Raw genomic sequence first — 23274 nt, forward strand, 5'->3', positions numbered from 1 at the left:
AAGTTAACCCCCTGTGCTCCAGTTTCCACTGTTAATATATACAGTGAAACAGTTACAATAGTGGATGTAAAGCTCTGTTCTTTTCCAGTAGGGTACACTGTGGTTACATTTTTAAGCTCAGTATTTTATAAACCCTTTTCAACACATGTCTGCACAAACAAGTTGGATATAAACATAACATACAGTTCCAATACAGCTGTAACACGAGCATCTTACATGAAGCATGTTGACATTCACAAATGACACAGAACCGTTTACAAAATTCCAGACAGCTGTGGTGGCAGTATATCTCTTTGTCACACTTCTGTATAAATCATGTTGATCTTTACAAATTACATATAATTATTTATAGAATTCCAGCTAACTTTGCTGGCAATGTCTCCTTTTGTGACATTTCTTTCCATCTCAAAGACTCATTTTCTTCTTTCGGCTGCTCCCATTAGGGGTCGCCACAGCAGATCAACTGTTTCCATTTCTTCCTGTCCACACCAACCACCTGCATGTCCTCTCTCACCACATGCATAAACCTTATCTTAGGCCTTCCTCTTTTTCTGTAACCTGGCAACTTCATCCTTAGCATCTTTTTCCCAGTATACTCAGCATCCCTCCTCAGCACATGTCCAAACCAATGTAATCTTGCCTCTCTGGCTTTGTCTCCAAACCTTCCAACCTGGGCTGACCCTCTAATATACTTATTCCTAATCCTGTCCATCCTCGTCACACCCAGTGCAAATCTTAACACCTTCAACTCTGCCACGTCAAGCTATGACTCCTGCCTTTTTGTCAATGCCACTGTCTCCAACCCATATAACATAGCTGGTCTCACTACCCTCTTGTAGAACTTCCCTTTCACTCTTACTGGTACTCGTCTGTCACAAATCACTCCTGATACTCTTCTCCACCCTGCCTGTACTCTCTTCTTCACCTCTCTTCCACACTCACCATTAATCTGAACTGTTGATCCCAAGTATTTAAACTCATCCACCTTCGCCACCTCTACTCCCTGCATCCTCACCATTCCTCTATCCTCCCTCTCATTCACACACATATATTCTGTCTTAGTCCTGCTGACCTTCATTCCTCTTCTCTCTCGAGCATATCTCCACCTCTCCAGGGTCTCCTCCACCTGTTCCCTACTCTCACTACAGATCACAATGTCATCTGCAAACATCATAGTCCACAGGGACTCCTGTCTGATCTCGTCTGTCAATCTGTCCATCACCATTACAAATAAGAAAGCGATCAGAGCTGAACCTTGATGTAATCCCACCTCCACCTTAAATGCATCCATCACTCCCACCGTAGACCTCATCGCTGTCACACTACCCACGTACATATCCTGTACCACTCTTACATACTTCTCTGACACTCCCGACTTCCTCATACAATACCACAACTCCTCTCTAGGCACCCTGTCATATGCTTTCTCTAAATCCACAAAGACACAATGCAACTCCTTCTGACATTCTCTGTACTTCTCCATCAACACTCTCAAAGCAAACATTGCATCTGTAGTGCTCTTTCCTGGCATGAAACCATACTGCTGATCACTAATCATCACCTCCCTTCTTAACCTAGCTTCCACTACTCTTTCCCATAACTTCATGCTGTGATTGATCAATTTAATCTCTCTGTAGTTACTACAGCTCTGCACATCACCCTTATTCTTAAAAAATCAGTACCAAAACACTTTTTCTCCATTCCTCAGGCATCCTCTCACTTTCCAAAATTTCATTAACCAATCTAGTTAAAAACTCCACTGCCATTTCACCTAACACCTCCATGCTTCCACAGGTATGTCATCTGAACCAATAGCCTTTCCATTCTTCACCCTCTTCATAGCTATCCTTACTTCCTCCTTGCTAATCCACTGCACTTCTTGATTCACTATCTGCACATTATCCAACCTTCTCTCCCTCTCATTCTCTTCATTCATCAGCCCCTCAAAGTACTCTTTCCATGTGCTCAACACACTCTCCTTGCTTGTGAGTATGTTTCCCTCATTATCCTTTATCACCCTTACCTACTGCACATCTTTACTAGCTCGGTCCCTCTGTCTAGCCAATCGGTACAGGTCCCTTTCTCCCTCCTTAGTGTCCAACCTTTTATACAACTCGTCATGCACCTTATCCTTAGCCTTCACCACCTCTCTCTTTGCCATGCACCTCATCTCCTTATACTCTTGTCTACTTTCTTCATCTCTTTGACAATCCCACTTCTTCTTCGCCAACTTCTTTCTCTGTATACTCTCCTGTACTTCTTCATTCCACCACCAGGTCTCCTTGTCCTTCTTCCTCTTTCCAGATATCACACCAAGCACCTTTCTAGCCATCTCTCTTATTAGCTCTACTGTAGTTACCCAGCTATTTGGTAACTCTTCACTGCCACCCAGTGCCTGTCTTAAGTCTTCCCTGAACATCACCTCACAATTACCAATTTTCAGTTTCCACCATTTGATCTTTGGTGCTGCCCTCTCACTCATCCTCCTCTTCTTGATCACCAATGTCATCCTACAAACCACCATCCTATGCTGCCTAACTACACTTTCCCCTGCCACCACTTTACAGTCTCCAATCTCCTTCAGACTGGCCCTTCTACATAAGATATAATCCACCTGTGTGCATCTTCCTCAACTCTTGTATGTCACCCTGTGCTCCTCCCTCTTGTTAAAAATACATATTCATCACAGCCATGTCCATCCTTTTCACAAAATCTGCTACCGTCTGACCTTCTGCATTCCTTTGCTTAACACCATACCTACCCATCACTTCCTCATCCCCTCTGTTCCCTTCACCAACATGCCCATTGAAATCTGCTCCAATCACCAGTCTCTCACCCTTGGGTACAGTCCTCACCACTTCATCCAACTCCCTCCAAAATTTTTCTTTCTCATCCATCGCACACCCAACTTGTGGAGCATATGCACTAACAACATTCATCATTACACCATCAATTTCCAGCTTCAGAAACATCACTTTATCCGACAATCTTTTCACCTCCAAAACACTCTTAGCATACTGTTCCTTCAGGATAATGCCTACGCCATTTCTCCTCCCATCAACACCATGATAAAACAATTTGAACCCGCATCCGATACACCTAGCCTTGCTCCCCTTCCATCTGGTCTTTTGCACGCACAATATACCAACCTTCCTTCCGTCCATTATATCAGCTAGCTCTCTCCCTATACCAGTCATACTGCCAACATTCAAAGTTCCGACCCTCACTATCACAGTCCTAGCCTTTACCTGCCTTCTGCCTCAAGCTAGTTTTTCAAATGACCCTTGATAAACAGTTTTCGAAAATGATGTGCTTATCTGTAAATACATTATCCCATTCCTTGTCTTGTGAATCCAGCTGCTTTGGCATTGCTGACCCCAGTACAGTGCTGCACTGTCATATTATATGCCTGCAATCCTAGGATCCACCATAGTATTTTGGAATTGTGCTGGCTGGCTCCCTGTAGCCATAAATCCCCATCAGACTCCTCCTGCCTCCTATTGCAAATACTTAGTACCACGGCCTCCTTATCATGGTAAGGATTCACAGTGTTAACAAGGTACAGTTTGTGCCCCTGCCTGCTGCCTAGCAGTTCTACCAGGTAATTAACACTACTGACCTTCCTTGCCACTTTGAAGGGTCCCTCCAAAGCTGCCTGCAGCTTGCTGTGTCAGACAGGAATGAGAACCATAACATGCTGCCCTCACAGCATGCTCTCTACCTCAAGCATTCCTGTCATACAGGACCTTTTCTACTGTTGGGCTTCTGTCAGGTTCTCCTGTGCCAAGCCCATGAGTTCCTTTAGCCTTGTCCTAAGGTTTAAGACATATGCCACAACAGACTCCTTGTGGGGTTCACACTCACCATCCCACTCATTATGAGTCAAATCTAGAGGTCTCCTCACCCTATGCCCATACAGCAACTCAAATGGTGAAAAACTTGTGGATTCCTGGTACACCTCTCTGTAAGTAAACAACAGAAGGGTCATAAATATTTGCCCTACTCCCTTTTAAACTAGTCTGCAACTGCCTGTAGCATGGTCTTTAGTGCAGAGTTTCACCTGTCAACTAGGCCATTAATCTGGGGGTGGTAGAGGGGTGGTCTTGGTGCTTCACCCCACAGTGCTTCTACAGACAAGTCAGCAGGTCTGACCTGAAACTGGCACCTCTGTCAGTCAGTATTTCTTTTGGGAAAACTACCCTGCTTAAAATCTCCAACAAAGAATTTACCACCTTTTCTGCCTTGATGGAGGACAGAACCACTGCCTCAGAGTATATGGTAGCATAATCTACTACCTCTAGGATATACTTCTTCCCTATGGAACTAGGGTACTCAGAGGCCCCACAATATCCATAGCTACTCTCTGAAATGGCTCATCGATCACAGGCAAAGACATCAAAGGTGATTTCAGCTTCTCTCCTGCCTTGCCTACCTTTTGGCACTGCTCATATGTCCTGCAGTACCTGTTAGATCCCTGGAAACCCCAGGCCAATAAATGTTCCCCATAATATGTCTCTCTGTATCCTTTATGCCCATATGACCTGCAAATGGAATGTCATGGGCTATGGCTAAAAGTGCCAGATGGTAGGCTCTGGGCACTACCAACTACTGTGTTCTCTCACTCTCTAGCCCTTCCTCAGGGGTCCACTCTCTATGCAGTAACCCTTTGTCCCAGAATACAGATTCCCCTTTTCCTTGACAATCCGGTGCCTCACTGGCTACCTCCCTCAGGCCCTGTAATGTAGGATCTGAGAGCTGAGCCTGTCTCAACTCTCAACTCTCTCTTGGTAACCCTTAGCAACTCCAGTTCCACAGGAAGTCTGGTATTCTCTGACAGCGGTGTCTCACTGTCAGTCCAGGTACTACTACTCACTTCTGCCTCACAGTCACTCTGTCCAAGGGAATATCAGTACCCCCAAGCAGCTGTGGTTCAGCTTCAGTCTCACTGGTACAGGGTAGCTCCCTCCCTGAAGTAACCACCACACCAGTCCTGGCTTTAAGTGTGTGATCTGTCTGGGACCCCACTCAGGCTACCAGACTCTTTCTCCAAGCCTGACTACATGTAACTGCATGCACACAAGGTACTGCATTATCAAAATCATTCCCTATCAGGATTTATGCAGGGATATCCTGAAACACACCTACTTGCTTCCTTTTCCACTCTCCCAGTCAAGGTGAACCCTAGCCAAAGATATTTGGAATGGGGTTTCTCCAAAAGCTCTAACTGGAGTGGACTGCCCAAGCAAGTAGGTCTCCTCATTAACCATTGCAGCCTTCACAATGGTTAGGTCAGAGGCTGTGTCTCTCTTAGCAGTGGCCTGTTTCCTATCTACTAGCCTAGTAATTATTTCTCCTTCAAGACAACACAGAGAGTACCCTAGTATAGACAATCCTGTCTCTTGCTGTCATAAAGTAATTTAGTTGCAACTATTTTTCTGAAGTTTTGCGGGAATAAAATTAACCCCTTGTGTTCCAGTTTCCACTCTTAAAATATATATATTTAAATAGTTACATTAGTGCATGTATATTGCTGTTTTTTGCTTTAGTGTACATTGTGGATACATCTTTAAGCTCAGTATTTTACAAACCTTTTTCGACACATGTCTGTACAGATAAGTTTGATATACACATAACATACAGTTGTAATACAGTTGTAACACAAGCATCTTTCATGAAGCATTTTGACATTCACAAATGACACATAACCATTCACAAAATTCCAGACATCTGTGCTGGCAGTATCTCTCTTTGTCACACTTCTGTATAAACGATTGACAGTCACAAATGACATATAATTATTTACAAAATTCCAGCTAGCTGTCTTCTTGAGTGACAATTGCTGTTATGTTTTTTCTTAACGGAGTTCTTGTGAAAAATTCTTGCCCATGTGGGAGTGGGGGATTTATCAGGCTATTAGAATGTACTTTATCTGTTGATATTGGAACATGTTTATCAATAATGGAATTGATGATGTTATTAAAAATATTCCATTTTTCTTTAGTGCTACTGTTGCTCATAGAGTTATACTGCTTCCTTCCCTCAGTCTCATTATTCACCATCATATAGCCTCCTTGATGGCATTTTCTCTAACACTGAGTATTCCTCTGTTTTTTTATATGAATTTCCTTTCTTTCAAACCAAAATTTATTATGAAAGAACATCAAATAATGATCTAGGACTATTGAACAAAAGTTCAATAGTCCGAATTTACAATAACCGAACGCACCTTAACGAAAGCGCTTTCTTCGAAAAGCGCTTTCATTAAAGTGTATTCGAAAAAAAAACAACAATAAATCTTTTATGCAGGGGGGCAATCCCCCCTTCACACCCCCCACACTGAGGTTGCACTACAGTGGAGAAAAGGGAATTCTCCCTTAACCGCACCGTAGTGCGACCGGCACAACCAGCATACATAACCGAAAGTGCTGCTTCGGTGAACAGCGTTTTCGGGTATGTATGTTCAGTGATTTCTGCTTCGGCAGAAAGTGCCATCTGGGATCTGTACAGATCCCATACACATAGCTCTATCACACTTTAACAACCAAAAAGAAAGAAGTAACTTTTCTAATGTCAAAATACATTCAAGGAGGAAAAGGGATATACACAATTTTTTCAAACCATAACAATTCCAGCTATAATAAAGCATAGATTAAAGAGGCTGAACCTCTCAAGGAACAACAGTTAATACCTAAATAATTATCTAAACAAACAAGTACTTCCTTGCTCCAATCAACATTTGAGATCTAACAATATTTAAAAATAGTTGCCAGAAAGGAGGTTACCATAACTCTAATCAACACCCAAATATCCTTAGGAATGCAACAATCCTTCTTGAAAGGCCTTGAAGACAATGTGCAGTCACCCCAGTCTGGTAAAAAGATCTGTGATGCATAGCTAACAGAATGGTATAATTTCAGTCAACAAACATTAACCCTATGGGAGGACCATATCATATGCAAATAATCAGCAGTGGGTGCCTGACAGTTCCACCAAGTAACCTCTAACAGTTGCTTCCTTCTTTTCAGCCTATCTGGCAATTGTTGCCAGGAATAGATCTTTTTATATACGGTAAAAGGAGTAATATAGAATAGGCTCGATATACAACAATAAACCAAAACAGTGGTCTGAGTGCCCAAAATAAAACTAATGAACCTGGAATAAGGCTCACACGGAGCTCAGCAAACAGACAACGTCTTTAATGGACACAATCACAAATAAATCCACAGCAAACGAAATCACAGCAGCACAGCAAACGATATACAACGATACTTAAAGGGAGTAATATAGGATAGGTTCAATACACGACAATATTTAAAAGAAGTAATATAGGACAGGCTCGATACATGACAATACTAAAAAGGCTTCCTCCAATTCCTGATCTAACAAATCCCTTCATAGCTGTTTCAACTAAACTTTGTTAAGATACAGAAAACTATTACCTTGAGAATTAATAAACCGGTTATATAGATCCACCAGCCTCACCAGTCTGTCAACAAAAGACATAGAAAAAAACAGGGTGACTGTTATATCTCAGACTTATCCATATGTTCTGATCTGAAATCCTTATTAAGTAATCTCAACAAATAAGAGAGCTGTAAGTACTGCCACCAAAGCAAACTGCCTCCAGAGCTGAGATGATTAAAGCTTGTCTCCCAAATTTCATCAACATAAATAGCATTATCGTACCAAGGGTTTGTCATCTATAAAAAAAAAAAAAAAAAATCTGTTGTAGAACCAACTCCTATTCCATTTAATTACTTTTGATCCAATTCTACCGTACCAAGGGTTTGTCATCTATAAAATAATCTGTTGTAGAACCAACTCCTATTCCATTTAATTACTTTTGATCCAATTCTACCGTACCAAGGGTTTGTCATCTATAAAAACATCTGTTGTAGAACCAACTCCTATTCCATTTAATTACTTTTGATCCAATTCTACCATACCGAGGGTTTGTCATCTATAAAAACATCTGTTGTAGAACCAACTCCTATTCCATTTAATTACTTTTGATCCAATTCTACCGTACCAAGGGTTTGTCATCTATAAAAACATCTGTTGTAGAACCAACTCCTATTCCATTTAATTACTTTTGATCCAATTCTACCGTACCAAGGGTTTGTCATCTATAAAAACATCTGTTGTAGAACCAACTCCTATTCCATTTAATTACTTGAAATGTTGAAAAAAAAACCAGAGGGACTTTTAGAGAACTAACAAGTTTCTCATCCTCTCAGGTCCCAAATGTTGTTTGCATCAATAGTAGTATAATGCAAGAAAAATAATTACTGTTTCATAGGTTTGTACAAGAATATCAGCCATCAGGGTCATTATAAGCCTAGCCATATGACCCAACCCAGTTTTGTCCTGGAGTACAATGGATGGCTATATGGTGAGGTATGTTAGTAATGAGGTAGATAATGCGTGTGTGTGTGTGTGTGTGTGTGTGTGTGTGTGTGTGTGTGTGTGTGTGTGTCGGTGTGTGTGTGTGTGTGTGTGTGTGTCGGTGTGTGTGTGTGTGTGTGTGTGTGTGTCTCGGTGTGTGTGTGTGTGTGTGTCTCGGTGTGTGTGTGTGTCTCGGTGTGTGTGTGTGTCTCGGTGTGTGTGTGTGTTTGTTTATACGTCTCGGTGTGTGTGTGTGTGTGTGTGTGTGTGTGTGTGTGTGTCTGGGGCTCTGTGTGTGTGTGTGTGTGTCTGGGGCTCGTGTGTGTGTGTGTGTGTCTGGGGCTCGTGTGTGTGTGTGTGTGTCTGGGGCTCGTGTGTGTGTGTGTGTGTGTCTCGGTGTGTGTGTGTGTGTCTCGGTGTGTGTGTGTGTGTCTCGGTGTGTGTGTGTGTGTCTCGGTGTGTGTGTGTGTGTGTCTCGGTCTCGGTGTGTGTGTGTGTGTCTCGGTGTGTGTGTGTGTGTGTGTCTCGGTGTGTGTGTGTGTGTCTGTCTCGCTCGTGTGTGTGTGTGTCTGTCTCGCTCGTGTGTGTGTGTGTGTCTGTCTCGCTCGTGTGTGTGTGTGTGTCTGTCTCGTGTGTGTGTGTGTGTGTCTCGGTCGTGTGTGTGTGTGTGTGTGTGTGTGGTCTCGTGTGTGTGTGTGTGTGTGGTCTCGTGTGTGTGTGTGTGTGGTCTCGTGTGTGTGTGTGTGTGTGTGTGTGTGTGTGTGGTCTCGGTGTGTGTGTGTGTGTGTGGTCTCGTGTGTGTGTGTGTGTGGTCTCGTGTGTGTGTGTGTGGTCTCGTGTGTGTGTGTGTGTGGTCTCGTGTGTGTGTGTGTGTCTCGTGTGTGTGTGTGTGTGTCTCGTGTGTGTGTGTGTGTCTCGTGTGTGTGTGTGTGTGTGTGTGTCTCGTGTGTGTGTGTGTCTCGTGTGTGTGTGTGTGTGTCTCGTGTGTGTGTGTGTGTGTGTGTGTCTCGTGTGTGTGTGTGTGTGTGTGTCTCGTGTGTGTGTGTGTGTGTGTGTCTCGTCTCGTGTGTGTGTGTGTGTGTCTCGGTGTGTGTGTGTGTGTGTCTCGGTGTGTGTGTGTGTGTGTGTGTGTCTCGGTGTGTGTGTGTGTGTCTCGGTGTGTGTGTGTGTGTCTCGTCTCGTGTGTGTGTGTGTCTCGTGTGTGTGTGTGTGTGTCTCGTGTGTGTGTGTGTGTGTCTCGTGTGTGTGTGTGTGTGTCTCGTGTGTGTGTGTGTGTGTGTGTGTGTCTCGTGTGTGTGTGTGTGTGTGTGTGGTGTGTCTCGTGTGTGTGTGTGTGTGTGGTGTGTCTCGTGTGTGTGTGTGTGTGTCTCGTGTGTGTGTGTGTGTGTGTGTGTGTGTGTGTGTGTGTCTCGTGTGTGTGTGTGTGTCTCTGGTGTGTGTGTGTGTGTGTGTGTCTGTGTCGCTGTGTGTGTGTGTGTGTGTCTCGGTCTCGGGGTGTGTGTGTGTGTGTGTGTGTGTGTCTCGGTCTCGGGGTGTGTGTGTGTGTGTGTGTCTCGGGGTGTGTGTCTGTCTCGCTCGTGTGTGTGCGTGTGTGTCTGTCTCGGGTGTGTGTGTGTGTGTCTCGGTCTCGGGGTGTGTGTGTGTGTGTGTCTCGGTGTGTGTGTGTCTCGGTCTCGGTGTGTGTGGGTCTCGGTCTCGGTGTGTTTGGGTATGCTGGTTTGGGATTAGTTAACTTACTGTTGGCCTCTGTCTGTCAGAGACATGAGGGTCAGTGAATTAGCAATTTCCCATCCAGTGACCAAGGTTTCTCTTGAAAAGGGTCAGAGATGAACAGTGCTTCACATGGATAGGGACTCTGTTCCATAATGCATAGATCCCCTGAGACATCAATCAGTCTCTCCAGCAAGTTTTTTTGTCACAAGCAAAGTTCAGTCCATCAGTCTAGTTTCCTGGTACTGTTTGTTTTGTGGATTTGCAGGAGATCCATCAGATCTGGGTATACAAATGCCTTATATGCCAGGCAGAGATAATTTCTCAGTAACCTGTAGGAAAGTGAGTAAAGTGACTGGTCTTTAAGTCAATCTGTGTGGGATAGGGTAATCATACCTTTGATTCTCCTGGAGAGAAACCTTTGAGGGCTTTTCAACAGTTACAGGTGCCTGGTTAGGAACATGCCAAAGAGAGCGTCGTACTCAATGACCGGTTTGATAAGGGCTGAAGAGACTGATACTGTAACTCCCTTGGACATGGATGCCATACCCTTGCTTGTGAGTTGGGCAACATAGAATGATTTTCTATCTTGGCTACATGTTGCTTGAAGGCCAAATTATTATAAACATATGCTCCCAAATCCCTAACTACTGTGTCATATCTTAGAGGTATTTTACCAATGGAGTAAACTCTGCTCGGAACCAAAATGGTCTTGCCCTATGCCTGACTCTAAGTATCTATCATCCTGCTGGGCAAACTCCTCAGCCTCCTTCTATAGAAAATAAGCCAAGACCTCTATAATGAAAATAAATAGATCAAATCTCACAACATTTTACCACTCAATTAATCAAATATTGCATCCAGGCAATTTCTCGTCTCCTAACCCCTGCCCAACAAATACACCACAAGAAAGTGCAGCCATTTTCAATTCCTATTCTATTGACTCCATTAGGCAGATGTTACTTTCTTACTCCTCTACTGCTAACACTGTAAATTCTCTCTGAGCCATCCCCTACTCTAAATTCCTCTAACACTTTTTCTCTTAAACCTGTACCAACCAGCTACATTAAATCTCTACTCTGCAAGCTAAAACCCTGCTCTACATCCGTAGACAATATACTTCCCTACTTCCTTCAGGTAGCAACAGACTCTCTAGCTATTCCTGTATCTATTCTGATTAACCATTCTATCTCTGAATCAAAAGTTCCCTCTATTTGGAAAGAATTCTACACTCTACCTATACATAAAGGAGATAACTCCACTGAAATCTCCAACTTCAGATCTATAGCTATCCTCTCACCTCTCTCAAAAATATTAGAAAAATGCAAACACAAGCAAGTCATACAGCACTTACTTCAAGAAAATCTGCTCACTCCCACACAATATGGCTTTCACTCAAAACAGAGCATGACTACTGCCCTGCTATCCTTCAAAAACACTATTTCTGTGGTCAGAGATAACAATAAACTTGTCTCTTGTTTATTCCTGGATCTCTCTAAGGATTTGGACCCAGTCTTCCACTCTCTTCTCCTAAACAAACTGACTAACCTTAATTTCTCTACCACTACTGCTGCCTGGTTTTCCAGCTGCCTCACTGATTGACAACAATAAGTAAAGTGGCTCTCTGCTCCCCCCTCTACCTGTTAAAATGGGTGTTCCCCTAGGTTCTATTCTTGGTGCATTACTTTTCAATATCTTCACTAACCTACTCTACACTTCTTGCCCTCAGTCATCACTTGTCCAATATGCTGATGACTCTACAGTTGCAGACACTCCCTCTGATCTTATTTCAGTTACTCAGTCATCCTTTAACTCAGTCGAAACCTGGCTCTCTAAACAACCAGCTTATTCTGAATCCTAAAAAAAAAAAAAACTCTAACTTTTTCTTCCCAAAAACCTCCAACCACCTTTTTTCCATACTTTCTCTTAATAGCACATCTATCTTTGGTCAACCTAACACAAAACTTCTAGGCATCATAATTGATGGCCAACTGAAGTTTGAATTGCATGCAAGCAATGGCATGAGAAAAACTCAAAAAGTTGGCCTCATACAGAAAAAAAGTTGAAAAATAACAAAAAGGTATGAACACAACATGGATACACTCCAACAAAGAATTATTTATTCACCCCTGAGTCTCAACAATGGGGATTGACAGATCGTCTGTCCAATCAGATGCCTAGAATAATGAGTGACGATGACATCATACATTTTAACACAGCTGAGGAAGGAGATGCTGCTTTACAAGCAGCTGAAACAGCCAGACGTCATGAATGGATTCAAAGTCAAAGAATAAACCATAATGGACGGAATTCTACAAACATATTACATCCCAATAACAGCATTAATGATCACAATTTTCAGGGGAACCAGAACTCTGCACAGGGAATCCGAATTACAGAAATAACAGAAGAAGGAACCACAGGAACAAACGGCAGGTTCAGAGATAATTAACATCCATTTATCTACTACTGGTGAGTCTATTTCTCCTTCTCCCAGGCATAATGGTAACTCTGTTCCTAATTTGGGGTTTGAATCAGATTTTGTACACGCTACACTGACTGCATGAGGGACAGTAACTTACTTTACATAAGTGAACCTTCCCCCCCCCTACTTTAATGTACCCCTAGGGGAGACAAATTAACATAATTCATAACACAAGGGGTGACTTTAAAGTTTTCAACTTTTCTTCCTTCCCTGTGGACAGTAATTTAGCAGATATTCTTCTTAAAGGGATGACTTTTGTACCCTCCAGAAGTTCAGATCTACCAAACAGCATTATTGACTTGAAACTTCTTGTCAGAAAGTTGAATTTAAAACTTGGGTACAAACAATGTTAATTTTAATAATGAATTTCATGTGTATAGCACTTAAAATCCCGTTCTTAATCCCACATTAGCAGCTTTTGATCAAATTTGTGAGTCTGATTTACGGAATATTAAAATGTTTAGATCTTCCATGAGCACAACTGACTGTGATAATTTGAATGTTGATGAAAGAAACCTTATAACCAATTTAACTACAAGTGGTTTAAGAATCTCTCAACCAGATAAGGGTGGAGGCATTATGATTTCTGATTATGACTTCTATAAAATGAAAATGCAATGTATGTTAGAAACAGATAGTTATAAACTAGTATCTTTGAATGAGCTCAATGGGGCCTATAGGAAGATCAGAACATTCCTTAATGATATATTCATAGAAACACGTATTACCTTAGAGATGTTTAACTACCTCACAGTCCCAGAACCACAGATTCCAATCATGTCTGGAACACCTAAGATTCATAAAAATTTATACAATACCCCTTTGCGCCCTATTGTTAATGGACGTAATTCAATTACTTATCCCATGGCCAAATTCGTGGACAGTGTTCTTAAAAAATTTTTAATAGACGAAATACAAGTCTGTAAGAGCTCTTGGTCCTTTTTGGCTAACATCAATGGGTTGGATTATACTGAGGATTATAATTTTGTTACAGTGGATGTCAAGGACTTCTACACGGTGATCCCTCATGAACTAAGTATTGACTGGATAAGCCAGCTGTTAGTCCAGAAAGGCATCAGTGATGATCTGTACGTAATACAAGAATTTTTAGATCCAGTTCTCACAAATAATCTCTTATTGCTTGAAAAATCTTATTATTTGCAGACCAAGGAGGTCACCATGGGGTCACCTTGTGGGGCCAGTTTCTCTAATCTGGTCATGGTGTATTTTGGGAAAAGGAATATATTTTGAAGAACAACCCTTTCAAGGAATATATTCATTACTGAACACGTTACCTTGATAATATTTTATGATTGTCAAGGGCAATGCATCTATTTTTACAGAATTCATAACTTTCATCGACACCACTACAGACTTTCTCAAATTCACTAGTGAGTTCCACAGGGAAACCATATCCTATTTTGTAATCAATTTGAGTAAAGATAATGTCAAACAATGTTACGTGGCCATTATCTTCAGAAAGGAAATGTATTCTAATTCCTTTCTGCGTTATACTAGCTCTCATCCTGACCACCAGAAGAAGTCAGTGGTCAAAGAACTGCTAGTTAGAGTGGCTAGAATGGTATCGAAGTATCATGACTTTAAGTGAATGCCAGTTCCTAAAAGAGATGTTTCTTAAGCGTGGTTACCCAGAGCCCCTATTAGTGGACATCATAAAGGAGGTCAGCAACAATAAAGCCATTTTAAATTATTCCTTACTTGTGAATGGGAATGCCCATAGCTCTTTCAGTCTACATAATAACAGACTCACTATGCATTCCTCTGTAGATCCATTTATGGATTTTTCCATCACATGTGTGACCCCATTTAGTAATGAAGCATACATTATTAAATGTATAATACACAAGAATTGGGACTTAATGGAAGCTGATACAAACTTAATAATTAGTTTACCAAGTAAACCTAGAATCCTATTCAAGAAGGGTATTAGTCTAAAACCAAGTTGAAGCAGAGCAGAATAGACTATCCTAGGATTAAAGGAATGTTCAAATGTGAAAAGTGCCCCTACTGTAAACGTGAGCACAGGACTCTCTTTTGAAATCAGGAATATGAGATTTTCATGCAAAGGTAGATACAATTGCAACACTCATAGCATTATATACCTGGCCCAGTGCAAAATGTGTCCTGTCTTTTACATAGGAAAATCTGACAGAATGTACGAACACCTTTATGCTATCATGAATAAAAGGATAGAGAATACATTGGCTAAACACATTATCAATTCACCAGAACATGTTTTTGAATTCAGAGTTATCGATACAGTTGACACAAATATTAGAGGTGGTCCCACCTCTCTGAGACTGGAGAAATGTGAATTGTTGTGGCAGCTAAGATGTGATGCATTTAGGCACTCGGGGATTAATGAAATGCGCTCCATAGCTTGCATACTTAAACTGAGGAGCCTTATAAGATAAAGGCCGCCATCTTCCTTGGTATATTGTTTTCAGTATTTTTTCAGAATTTTAGATTGTTTAAATTGATAATTTTGCACATATGTCTCTGTGACCATTTTTACAAGGTATCTATATTCAAATAGATGAATTTTAACATCCTTATAAGAATGTTTTTAACAGTCATTTTTATCCATCTTTTATCTATTTCTTATTTAATTTATTACTATTTATTCATTTTCCAGTCTTATAAGTGTTATTTAACATTTTTACCAGGTGTTAGTGGCTACTTTTCCAATATACTTCTAATGTATACTACTGAGGTATTTTGAAATGTATTTTTCAATGTATTTTCTAATGATTTTCTTACATTATTCCAAGCTAGGTCTTTTATTTAGTGTAATTAATGTTTCATTGACCATGTGATATACTCATTAGATTTATAATCTGGGAGAGTGTATATAAGGTCTTGCATTCAGTATGGTCTTGTGTCTGAAGAGGTACAAGTACTATTAAGTACAAAAGCGCTTACTTTATTTGTGAATAAATAATTCTTTTTGGAGTGTATCTAGGTCATGTTCATACTTTTTTGTTATTTTTTCAAGAAATAAAAAGTTCCTTACTAACAAAGCAAAAGTATCCCTCTGCCATGCTTATCTGCTTCCAAGCCTATTGTACAGCTCTCAAGTCCTCATAATTTATTTATTTATTTTACATTTGTTGACCGGGAGAGTCCAACTGGATTACAAGTCCATTTTCAGTGGAGGCCCGGGAAGAAAAGTTCCAAGAGAACAATTTTTTACAAAACATAGTTTTAAGGGCAGACTTTTGACATAAAATTTCCGTAGAAGAGACTCAGTATCCTCTCTGTTAGTTAATATGTATGTCAGTCGCTCTCTATAGTATAATATTACATTTTAGAAGATATTCCTAAATTTAGGATTCCTGTGATAGATTTACTATCAGAGTAAAAGCAGAGAGATGTAGAATAAGGCTCCGAGAGAGCAGGTGATGCTAACTATAGTTGAGAAGGATAATAAATTGATTTACTATATGTCTTTGCCTGGCTTTAGTTGAGAAGGATAACAGATTGATGTACAGTTTGTCTTCTCCTGGTTTTAGTTGCCTATGAAGAGCTCAACATTGCTGGGGTAGTTTTCCCTAACTCCTGGTGAGATGAGATGAGCAGTAGATTAACAGTCCTAAGTGGGAACAGTACTATGAATGGTTGGCTTAGCAGAGTTACTTAAGTTAGGTGAAGTGTTCTAATCAGACATTAGCCAGGGGGGATACAGGAGGACAGTTGATTATTCAAAAAGTGAGTTTTAACAAGTTTCTTGAACTGTTATGGGGATTTGTTGTCAGTTATGTGGGCAGGAAGGGAGTTGCAGGTTTTTGCTATACAGTGACTGTAGACAAACTTACCAGCTTCATTGTTATATTTGGTTTCTTTGAGGAGATTTTGTGTGCAAGCCCTCAAGGTCCTGGTGGTTGTATAGGGTTTCAAAAGGTTTTGTACGGCTGGGGTGTTTTCAGATTTATGTATTATTTTGTGGGCTAGTGATAGTTGATTGAGTTGAAGTAGTAGTGGTAGTTCTAGCCAATTGAGGTTTTTCAGGCATTCACTGTGATGTGTTCTGATGGGAGAGGTTATAGCAAATTTGGCTATCTTATTATAACAACTATCAAGTTTGTTTAGGTCAGATTTGTGGAGATTTGTAAGCACGGGGGAGGCATAAAGTAGGGTGGATAGTAGGCGAGTCCTTGCTATTGTAGTTTTGGAGTGGTCAGTGAGGAATTTTTTATTGCGATACAGTAGGCCAAGTTTTATAAACCTCAATTTGTCACTCCTAAGTTAGAATCTACCTATAGGAAAGTGGCCAGATTTGTGGCAAAACTATAAATGTCATCACTGTCTCTCTAAAAACTTAAACTGTCTAGAATTTCCAGCTTCTCGTCTCACAGCTTCAGATTATCCACTGTATATTGTATCAACCATGATACTGCCTTAACATATCTCCTCTACTCTCCTTTTACATTCCTCCTAGGACTCTCCAAAGCTCTGAGCAAAGACCTACTACAAATCGATAAACCCAAGAACAAAATTGGTTGCAACCTGTACAGCTAATATCTAGCCATATCATTGAACAAACTGCCATTAGAAATTAGGTCACTCAAAAAACTGAAAGAATTTAAATGAGTCAGCAAAGAATACCTGAAACGTCTCTGGTCATGCCATTGTACTCAGCCTGCATAATCTGTCTTCTTGTCCCTAGGACAGCCTGCTGCCAGCCTCTCTTTGGTTCCAGTTCTGTACATCTGTTAGCTCTCTTTATCCACCTTATCTAGATATTTAATCATCACACAATCTAATATATATATTTATTTTCATATCACTTGTATTATCCTCACTAACTGCAGCATCCTTAAGCTATTTAAACTGTGCATTTTTTAAACTAAACTTTTGTTGATGACAACCTAAACTTTGTAATTTTTATGATTTTATTGTCAAAATTGAAATGATAGTTTTGTTGTTTTCATTGCTTTTATTGTAAACTAGTGGGGCTTTTCCCCACCGCCTTCCACTGAAAAACTATCAGCTCAGCCGGACAAACCCAGTCAACAAATGTAAAATAAATAAATAAAATCAAGTAGAGGGGGCAGCCCTACCTCATCCCACTCAACAGACACATTTCTGTGGAAAGGATAGCATTAGTCAAAAACTGTGGTTCAGGTACAGGACATAATAACTGGAATTTCATAATAAACTCAAACAGGAAGTCATACTCCCTTAAAGTTTCCCATAAAATTAAAAAAAAAAGAAAAAAAATCCATGAAATCAAACACCGTTAAAAAATACAGCAACAAAATGACCATAGGTTCCTCAGAAGCCCTGACGTAAATTTAGCCATAGAAAACCAAGTCAAGACCCTCTCTTTGATCCTTAGTAAACCCTTGTTAACTATTCTTGTTTAAATAACCCAACATATTCTGTAATCTATCAGCTAATACCCTCACAAGACTCTTATTATCTAGTGAAAGTAATTAGATGGACCTATAAGATCCTGAGTCGAAAGTATCTTTGCCAAGTTTAAGGAGAAAAATGTATTCACAGACTTCGAAAATCCATGCAATGCTTCAGCTTTATTAAAAGCAGTCAGTAATATGTGTCCTAATACCTTCTTAAACCTTTTAAAAAAGTCCAAAGTAAGACCACTTAAACCTGGGGCTTTCCCTTATTGAAAAACATCAATAGCTGTGCACACCTATATTAGGGAAGTCGGCTGGGATAGGAAATCACTATCCATCTACTAACTTTGAGAAGATTGCAATAAGAGAGAAAACTCCTTTGTGTGGCACTTTGTTCTAAAAAGATAAATCTCCTATAAATGTCCCTTCATAATACAATTAGTTTCCACTAGGTTATGATAACTGTATCCTTTGAGGTTCACCAGCAAGAACACCAATCACTTGTACTCGATAAAAATTCAACAAGTTTATTGCAAAGTTACATCAATTAGTTGAGCGCTTTCATCTTATATAAAGACTTCCTCAGAACAATTACTTCAGGTATTCATGGTTCTTTTAAATGTATAAAACACATCACCTGACTTACATTAATTGTGATTTAAAGTGCCAGTGCTACCAATTCTTATTCCTTCCTTACCCTATACATTATCCTATACAGGCTTTAATAAATACATCTGAGAATGCATCTAAAATCTAATAAATGCATCTAACAAACATCTAAAATGCATCTATAAATATTTCATAAGTTATGTAATTATCTATTAAAAGCATCTGTAGAATTAAAAAACATATAAAAATAATAAGTGTGGACTATAATACTAAAAACTATACTAACATGAATTCACATTTCATATAATTCATCAGTATACAGTGGTTTTACCTAAAGTTTTCTAATACTGGTTTAATTGAAATATATTCATTAATTCCAGGGTATACTGACGCATTTAGTTTAATTTGCCACCTTGTTTCTTTTTCACCCACCATTTTTTTAATATCACCTCCTCTAACGTTATGCTTCACCAATTCCAAAATACCAAATCTGAAGGATGAACATCTCTCATTTTCATTTAGGTGTTTCCATAAGGCATTATTGCCATCATGTTTCTTAATACTATAAGTATGATCGTAAATTCTATTCCGTAAACACCTAATGGTCTTCCCTACATAGAAACATCCACAGTGGGTGCACGTGGCCAAATAAACCAAATTTTTAGACCTACAATTTCCTTTCTGAAATTTAATTGTAGAATTTACGATCATACTTATAGTATTAAGAAACATGATGGCAATAATGCCTTATGGAAACACCTAAATGAAAATGAGGGATGTTCATCCTTCAGATTTGGTATTTTGGAATTGGTGAAGCATAACGTTAGAGGAGGTGATATTAAAAAAATGGTGGGTGAAAAAGAAACAAGGTGGCAAATTAAACTAAATGCGTCAGTATACCCTGGAATTAATGAATATATTTCAATTAAACCAGTATTAGAAAACTTAAGGTAAAACCACTGTATACTGATGAATTATATGAAATGTGAATTCATGTTAGTATAGTTTTTAGTATTATAGTCCACACTTATTATTTTTGTGTTTTTTAATTCTACAGATGTTTTTAATAATAGATAATTACATAACTTATGAAATATTTATAGATGCATTTTAGATGTTTGTTAGATGCATTTATTAGATTTTAGATGCATTCTCAGATGTATTTATTAAAGCCTGTATAGGATAATGTATAGGGTAAGGAAGGAATAAGAATTGGTAGCACTGGCACTTTAAATCACAATTAATGCAAGTCAGGTGATGTGTTTTATACATTTAAAAGAACCATGAATACCTGAAGTAATTGTTCTGAGGAAGTCTTTATATAAGATGAAAGCGCTCAACTAATTGATGTAACTTTGCAATAAACTTGTTGAATTTGTATCGAGTACAAGTGATTGGTGTTCGTGCTGATGTACTTGGCGTGGTCAGTGGAACAGATTGTGGGTTCACATTCTATTAGTTGACTGTTCTGGTACTCTTTTTATCCTTTGAGGTTCTAAGACCCACCTTATTAACTAATTCAAGCCTAGCATGCCTTGTTTGTATATTTCCAGTTCACATCCATAGCTCCTTATGGTGTCCAGACCTCTGCTTTCCTTAATTCAGTATTGTACCAGCTAATAATATGCAGTATTACAAAGTGCAAGGAGTTATTAACAAAATTACGTCAATATTGTTAATCTAGGATGTATTGCAATACAGAAATTAATCACTATTTTCACTCATTATTCATATTTGCATTCATATTTATATTACTGGGATCCCGGGATGTTATTGAGGGATATGGTGTGATATGCTAATTGGGGGTGACAGGGGAATTCATTGTTTGTCCACTTATATGACACTATACCTGAGATATTGATAGCTGTTTCTTAGTGATTATGAATATAAACATTATTACCATATGTACCCAGTACTTCAAAAATAAGTGGCATACAAACTCTTGCATAATATCAGGTGAGACCTTAGATGTTGTTGAAGAAAACAATATCAGGTGAGACCTTAGATGTTGTTGAAGAAAACAGTCAGTGATATTTACACTGTAAGTTGCACAGTTTGAGTGATAGTTATTTGTATTGCTACAAATATTTTCATATTTCTGCAAGTATCTCAATAAATATGCACTCATAGAGGAATTTCTTGTTGTCGTGTGAAAGCTTGTGTGTGTTTAACAAAAAAGGTTCCAATAATATAGGTCAAGGTTGTACATTTTCCAAGATATGAGAATTTGTTTGGGAAATTTAGCAAGAAATATAATTTGGGGGTTGTGTGCATTATAATATATTACAATATTTATGAAAAGATTATGCATGTCCTGACTATTATCACTGTAAACAACATTTACTGATAACGTTACTTTTTGTGCAGTTTTAATAACATTTACTGTTCACAAAATATTTACATTTATCTATCCTATACTTGTTAAGTGTATTTTTCAGAAAATGTTCAGGAATGCAAACTGCGAACAGGCTGCTAGAGGTGTGACATTCCACACTACATAGGTATAAATGAGTTAACTTCCCTACACCTCTCAACAATTTTTCTGGCCAGATGTTTAGCAGAGGTTATGCTTTCAGCTTAATAAAATGTTTTAACCCTGCCCTACTTCTCCTGAATTCACGCAAACTGTAAAACCCTATATTTCTTTTTAAGTTGTGTGATATTTTCTTATAAGCTAGGATGTAAGCAACCCCCTTAAAAAAAAAAAAAAAAAAAAAAAAAAAAAAAACTGTTCCTCTCCTTCAATTTGATTCAGCAAGGTTATTTATAGAAAGCTGGTCTTCCTTCCAACTCTCATGTCCACAATGAATCATAAACTGTTTAATATGAAATTAAAATTGTTCTCAATAATCAAATGGGTCTTCATCCCCAGTGTAACTAGACAGATACTGAAGTAACCAACTATACAACTCATTGGTCCAGATGTTATCCTTAAGAGCTTAAGGATCAAAATGCCAAGAAAAATATACCCAATCAGAAAAAAAGTCCAAGTAGTACTAAATTATGATCTTACAGAAGAACAGACCAATGACTCATTTGTATAACATTTCCTGAGAGAGATCTGTCAGGTAACCAGAATGCTATGTCTACTAGCCACGCCCTTCTGTGAGTCTTAAATGTATAGTATGTAGAGCAGGATGATTGGCCCTCCCAACATCAATCAAATCCACATCATCAATACATTGACATACACAGTTCCAAACTTTAGGAAGTCTAAGTTCCCAGAAGACATTTTATCCACTTAAGGATCAGGGACCACATTAAAATCACCCCCTATAATAATGATAGTAGTTTTATTTCTCAGGTTAAGAACAGTCTCCCAAAAAATCCTTTAAAAACAATCCTGGTTGTCATTGTGACCATAGAAGCTCCCCAAAAAAATACGGTATACATTTAAAAGTAATCACCTACATTCAGTATCTTTATATTCAACCTGAACTGTCCAACGTAACTGTTTATGCAGAAATATTGCAACCTCTCTTGGCCAATTTGCACCCATTAGCTCTCTCTTACTCCTAGGACAAAGGAAACACACCATCTAAATGTTTACAATTCATTTTATTTTCCAGCTGGAAGACAGTCTTAGCCTTTAAAGTTTTCAGTCCTTTAAGGACCCCTTTCCTGTTAATAAGGAATTCCCAAGCCTCTAATGTTCCAAGAAATAAGAACAACTAAATCTAATAAATGTTTATAACCTTTTGTTTGCTTTTCATCTTCTTTGGCCTTTTGAGTGGCAAACCCCTCCAATATAAGAAAGGAATTCACTTTGTGCTGAATTTTGGTACCACCTTATATATAACGATAAACATAAAGATGTCTATATGACTGGTCAAAGAGTAGAACAAGAAATCACAACACATTTAGAAGACCCACTAACAATCAAGTAATTAATAAAATTGTTAAATTGTCCAAACTAAGTAGGGACGTGTAGCAGCAACAAAGAAAATAATACTGTGATCATTGTAATAAGATCACTCGTCAAACGAAACATTTAAAGAGTACAAGAGTTTCCCCTCTATATTTAAATCTAGACAGCTAATTAGGATCATAAAAGTCCATTCTACAAAAATGCTAAATAATGTTCCTTAAGGACTGGGGTCATAAAGTCAAATAGCCTTGTTGTGTTGTGAAGGAAAACCAATATAGGAACTTGTGTTTATAAGTTTGAGAATTATTTTATTGTAGACAGACAATCCGTTTGCGATGAAAAAGCCCCTTCTTGCTCAGTGTATGAAATGTTCTCATCTGTAGGATCCAGAGTAAAGAAACCATTTTCTGTATTCCTTTTCTTTTCCACCAAAGCACACACTCATTCTGCAAGTTAAGCAGTGAAGAGGATTGAACACCCTTGCTTTGTGATGCTAATAAGTCAAACGTTGTTCTCAGAGATTTACCTCCTTTCTGCCAACCCCTTTTACTAAGGAATGATTTAGTTGGCGAAGAAACAGGATTCCTGTCCGTCTTTTTGTTTTCATCATCACCACCTCCCAGTAAGTGGCTTTAGATTGTGCCGCCTTGTCTATAAAGCTGTGCTAGATTGCAGCAAGATTTTCTAAACCTGCTCTGGCCTACTCCAGTTGATGAAAAGTATAAGTCTGACAATTTATTTGAAGTCATAAGTATCCGAGGAACCTTGGGTAAACCTGTGCACCCTTTCCTCTACACTTTTTCACAACAGGAACAAACGCCTTCCTCTTATAATAC

Source organism: Protopterus annectens, chromosome 8.part1, assembly GCF_019279795.1.
Source record: "Protopterus annectens isolate FY-2018-M chromosome 8.part1, PAN1.0, whole genome shotgun sequence".
Classification (NCBI taxonomy): Eukaryota; Metazoa; Chordata; order Ceratodontiformes; family Protopteridae; genus Protopterus; species Protopterus annectens.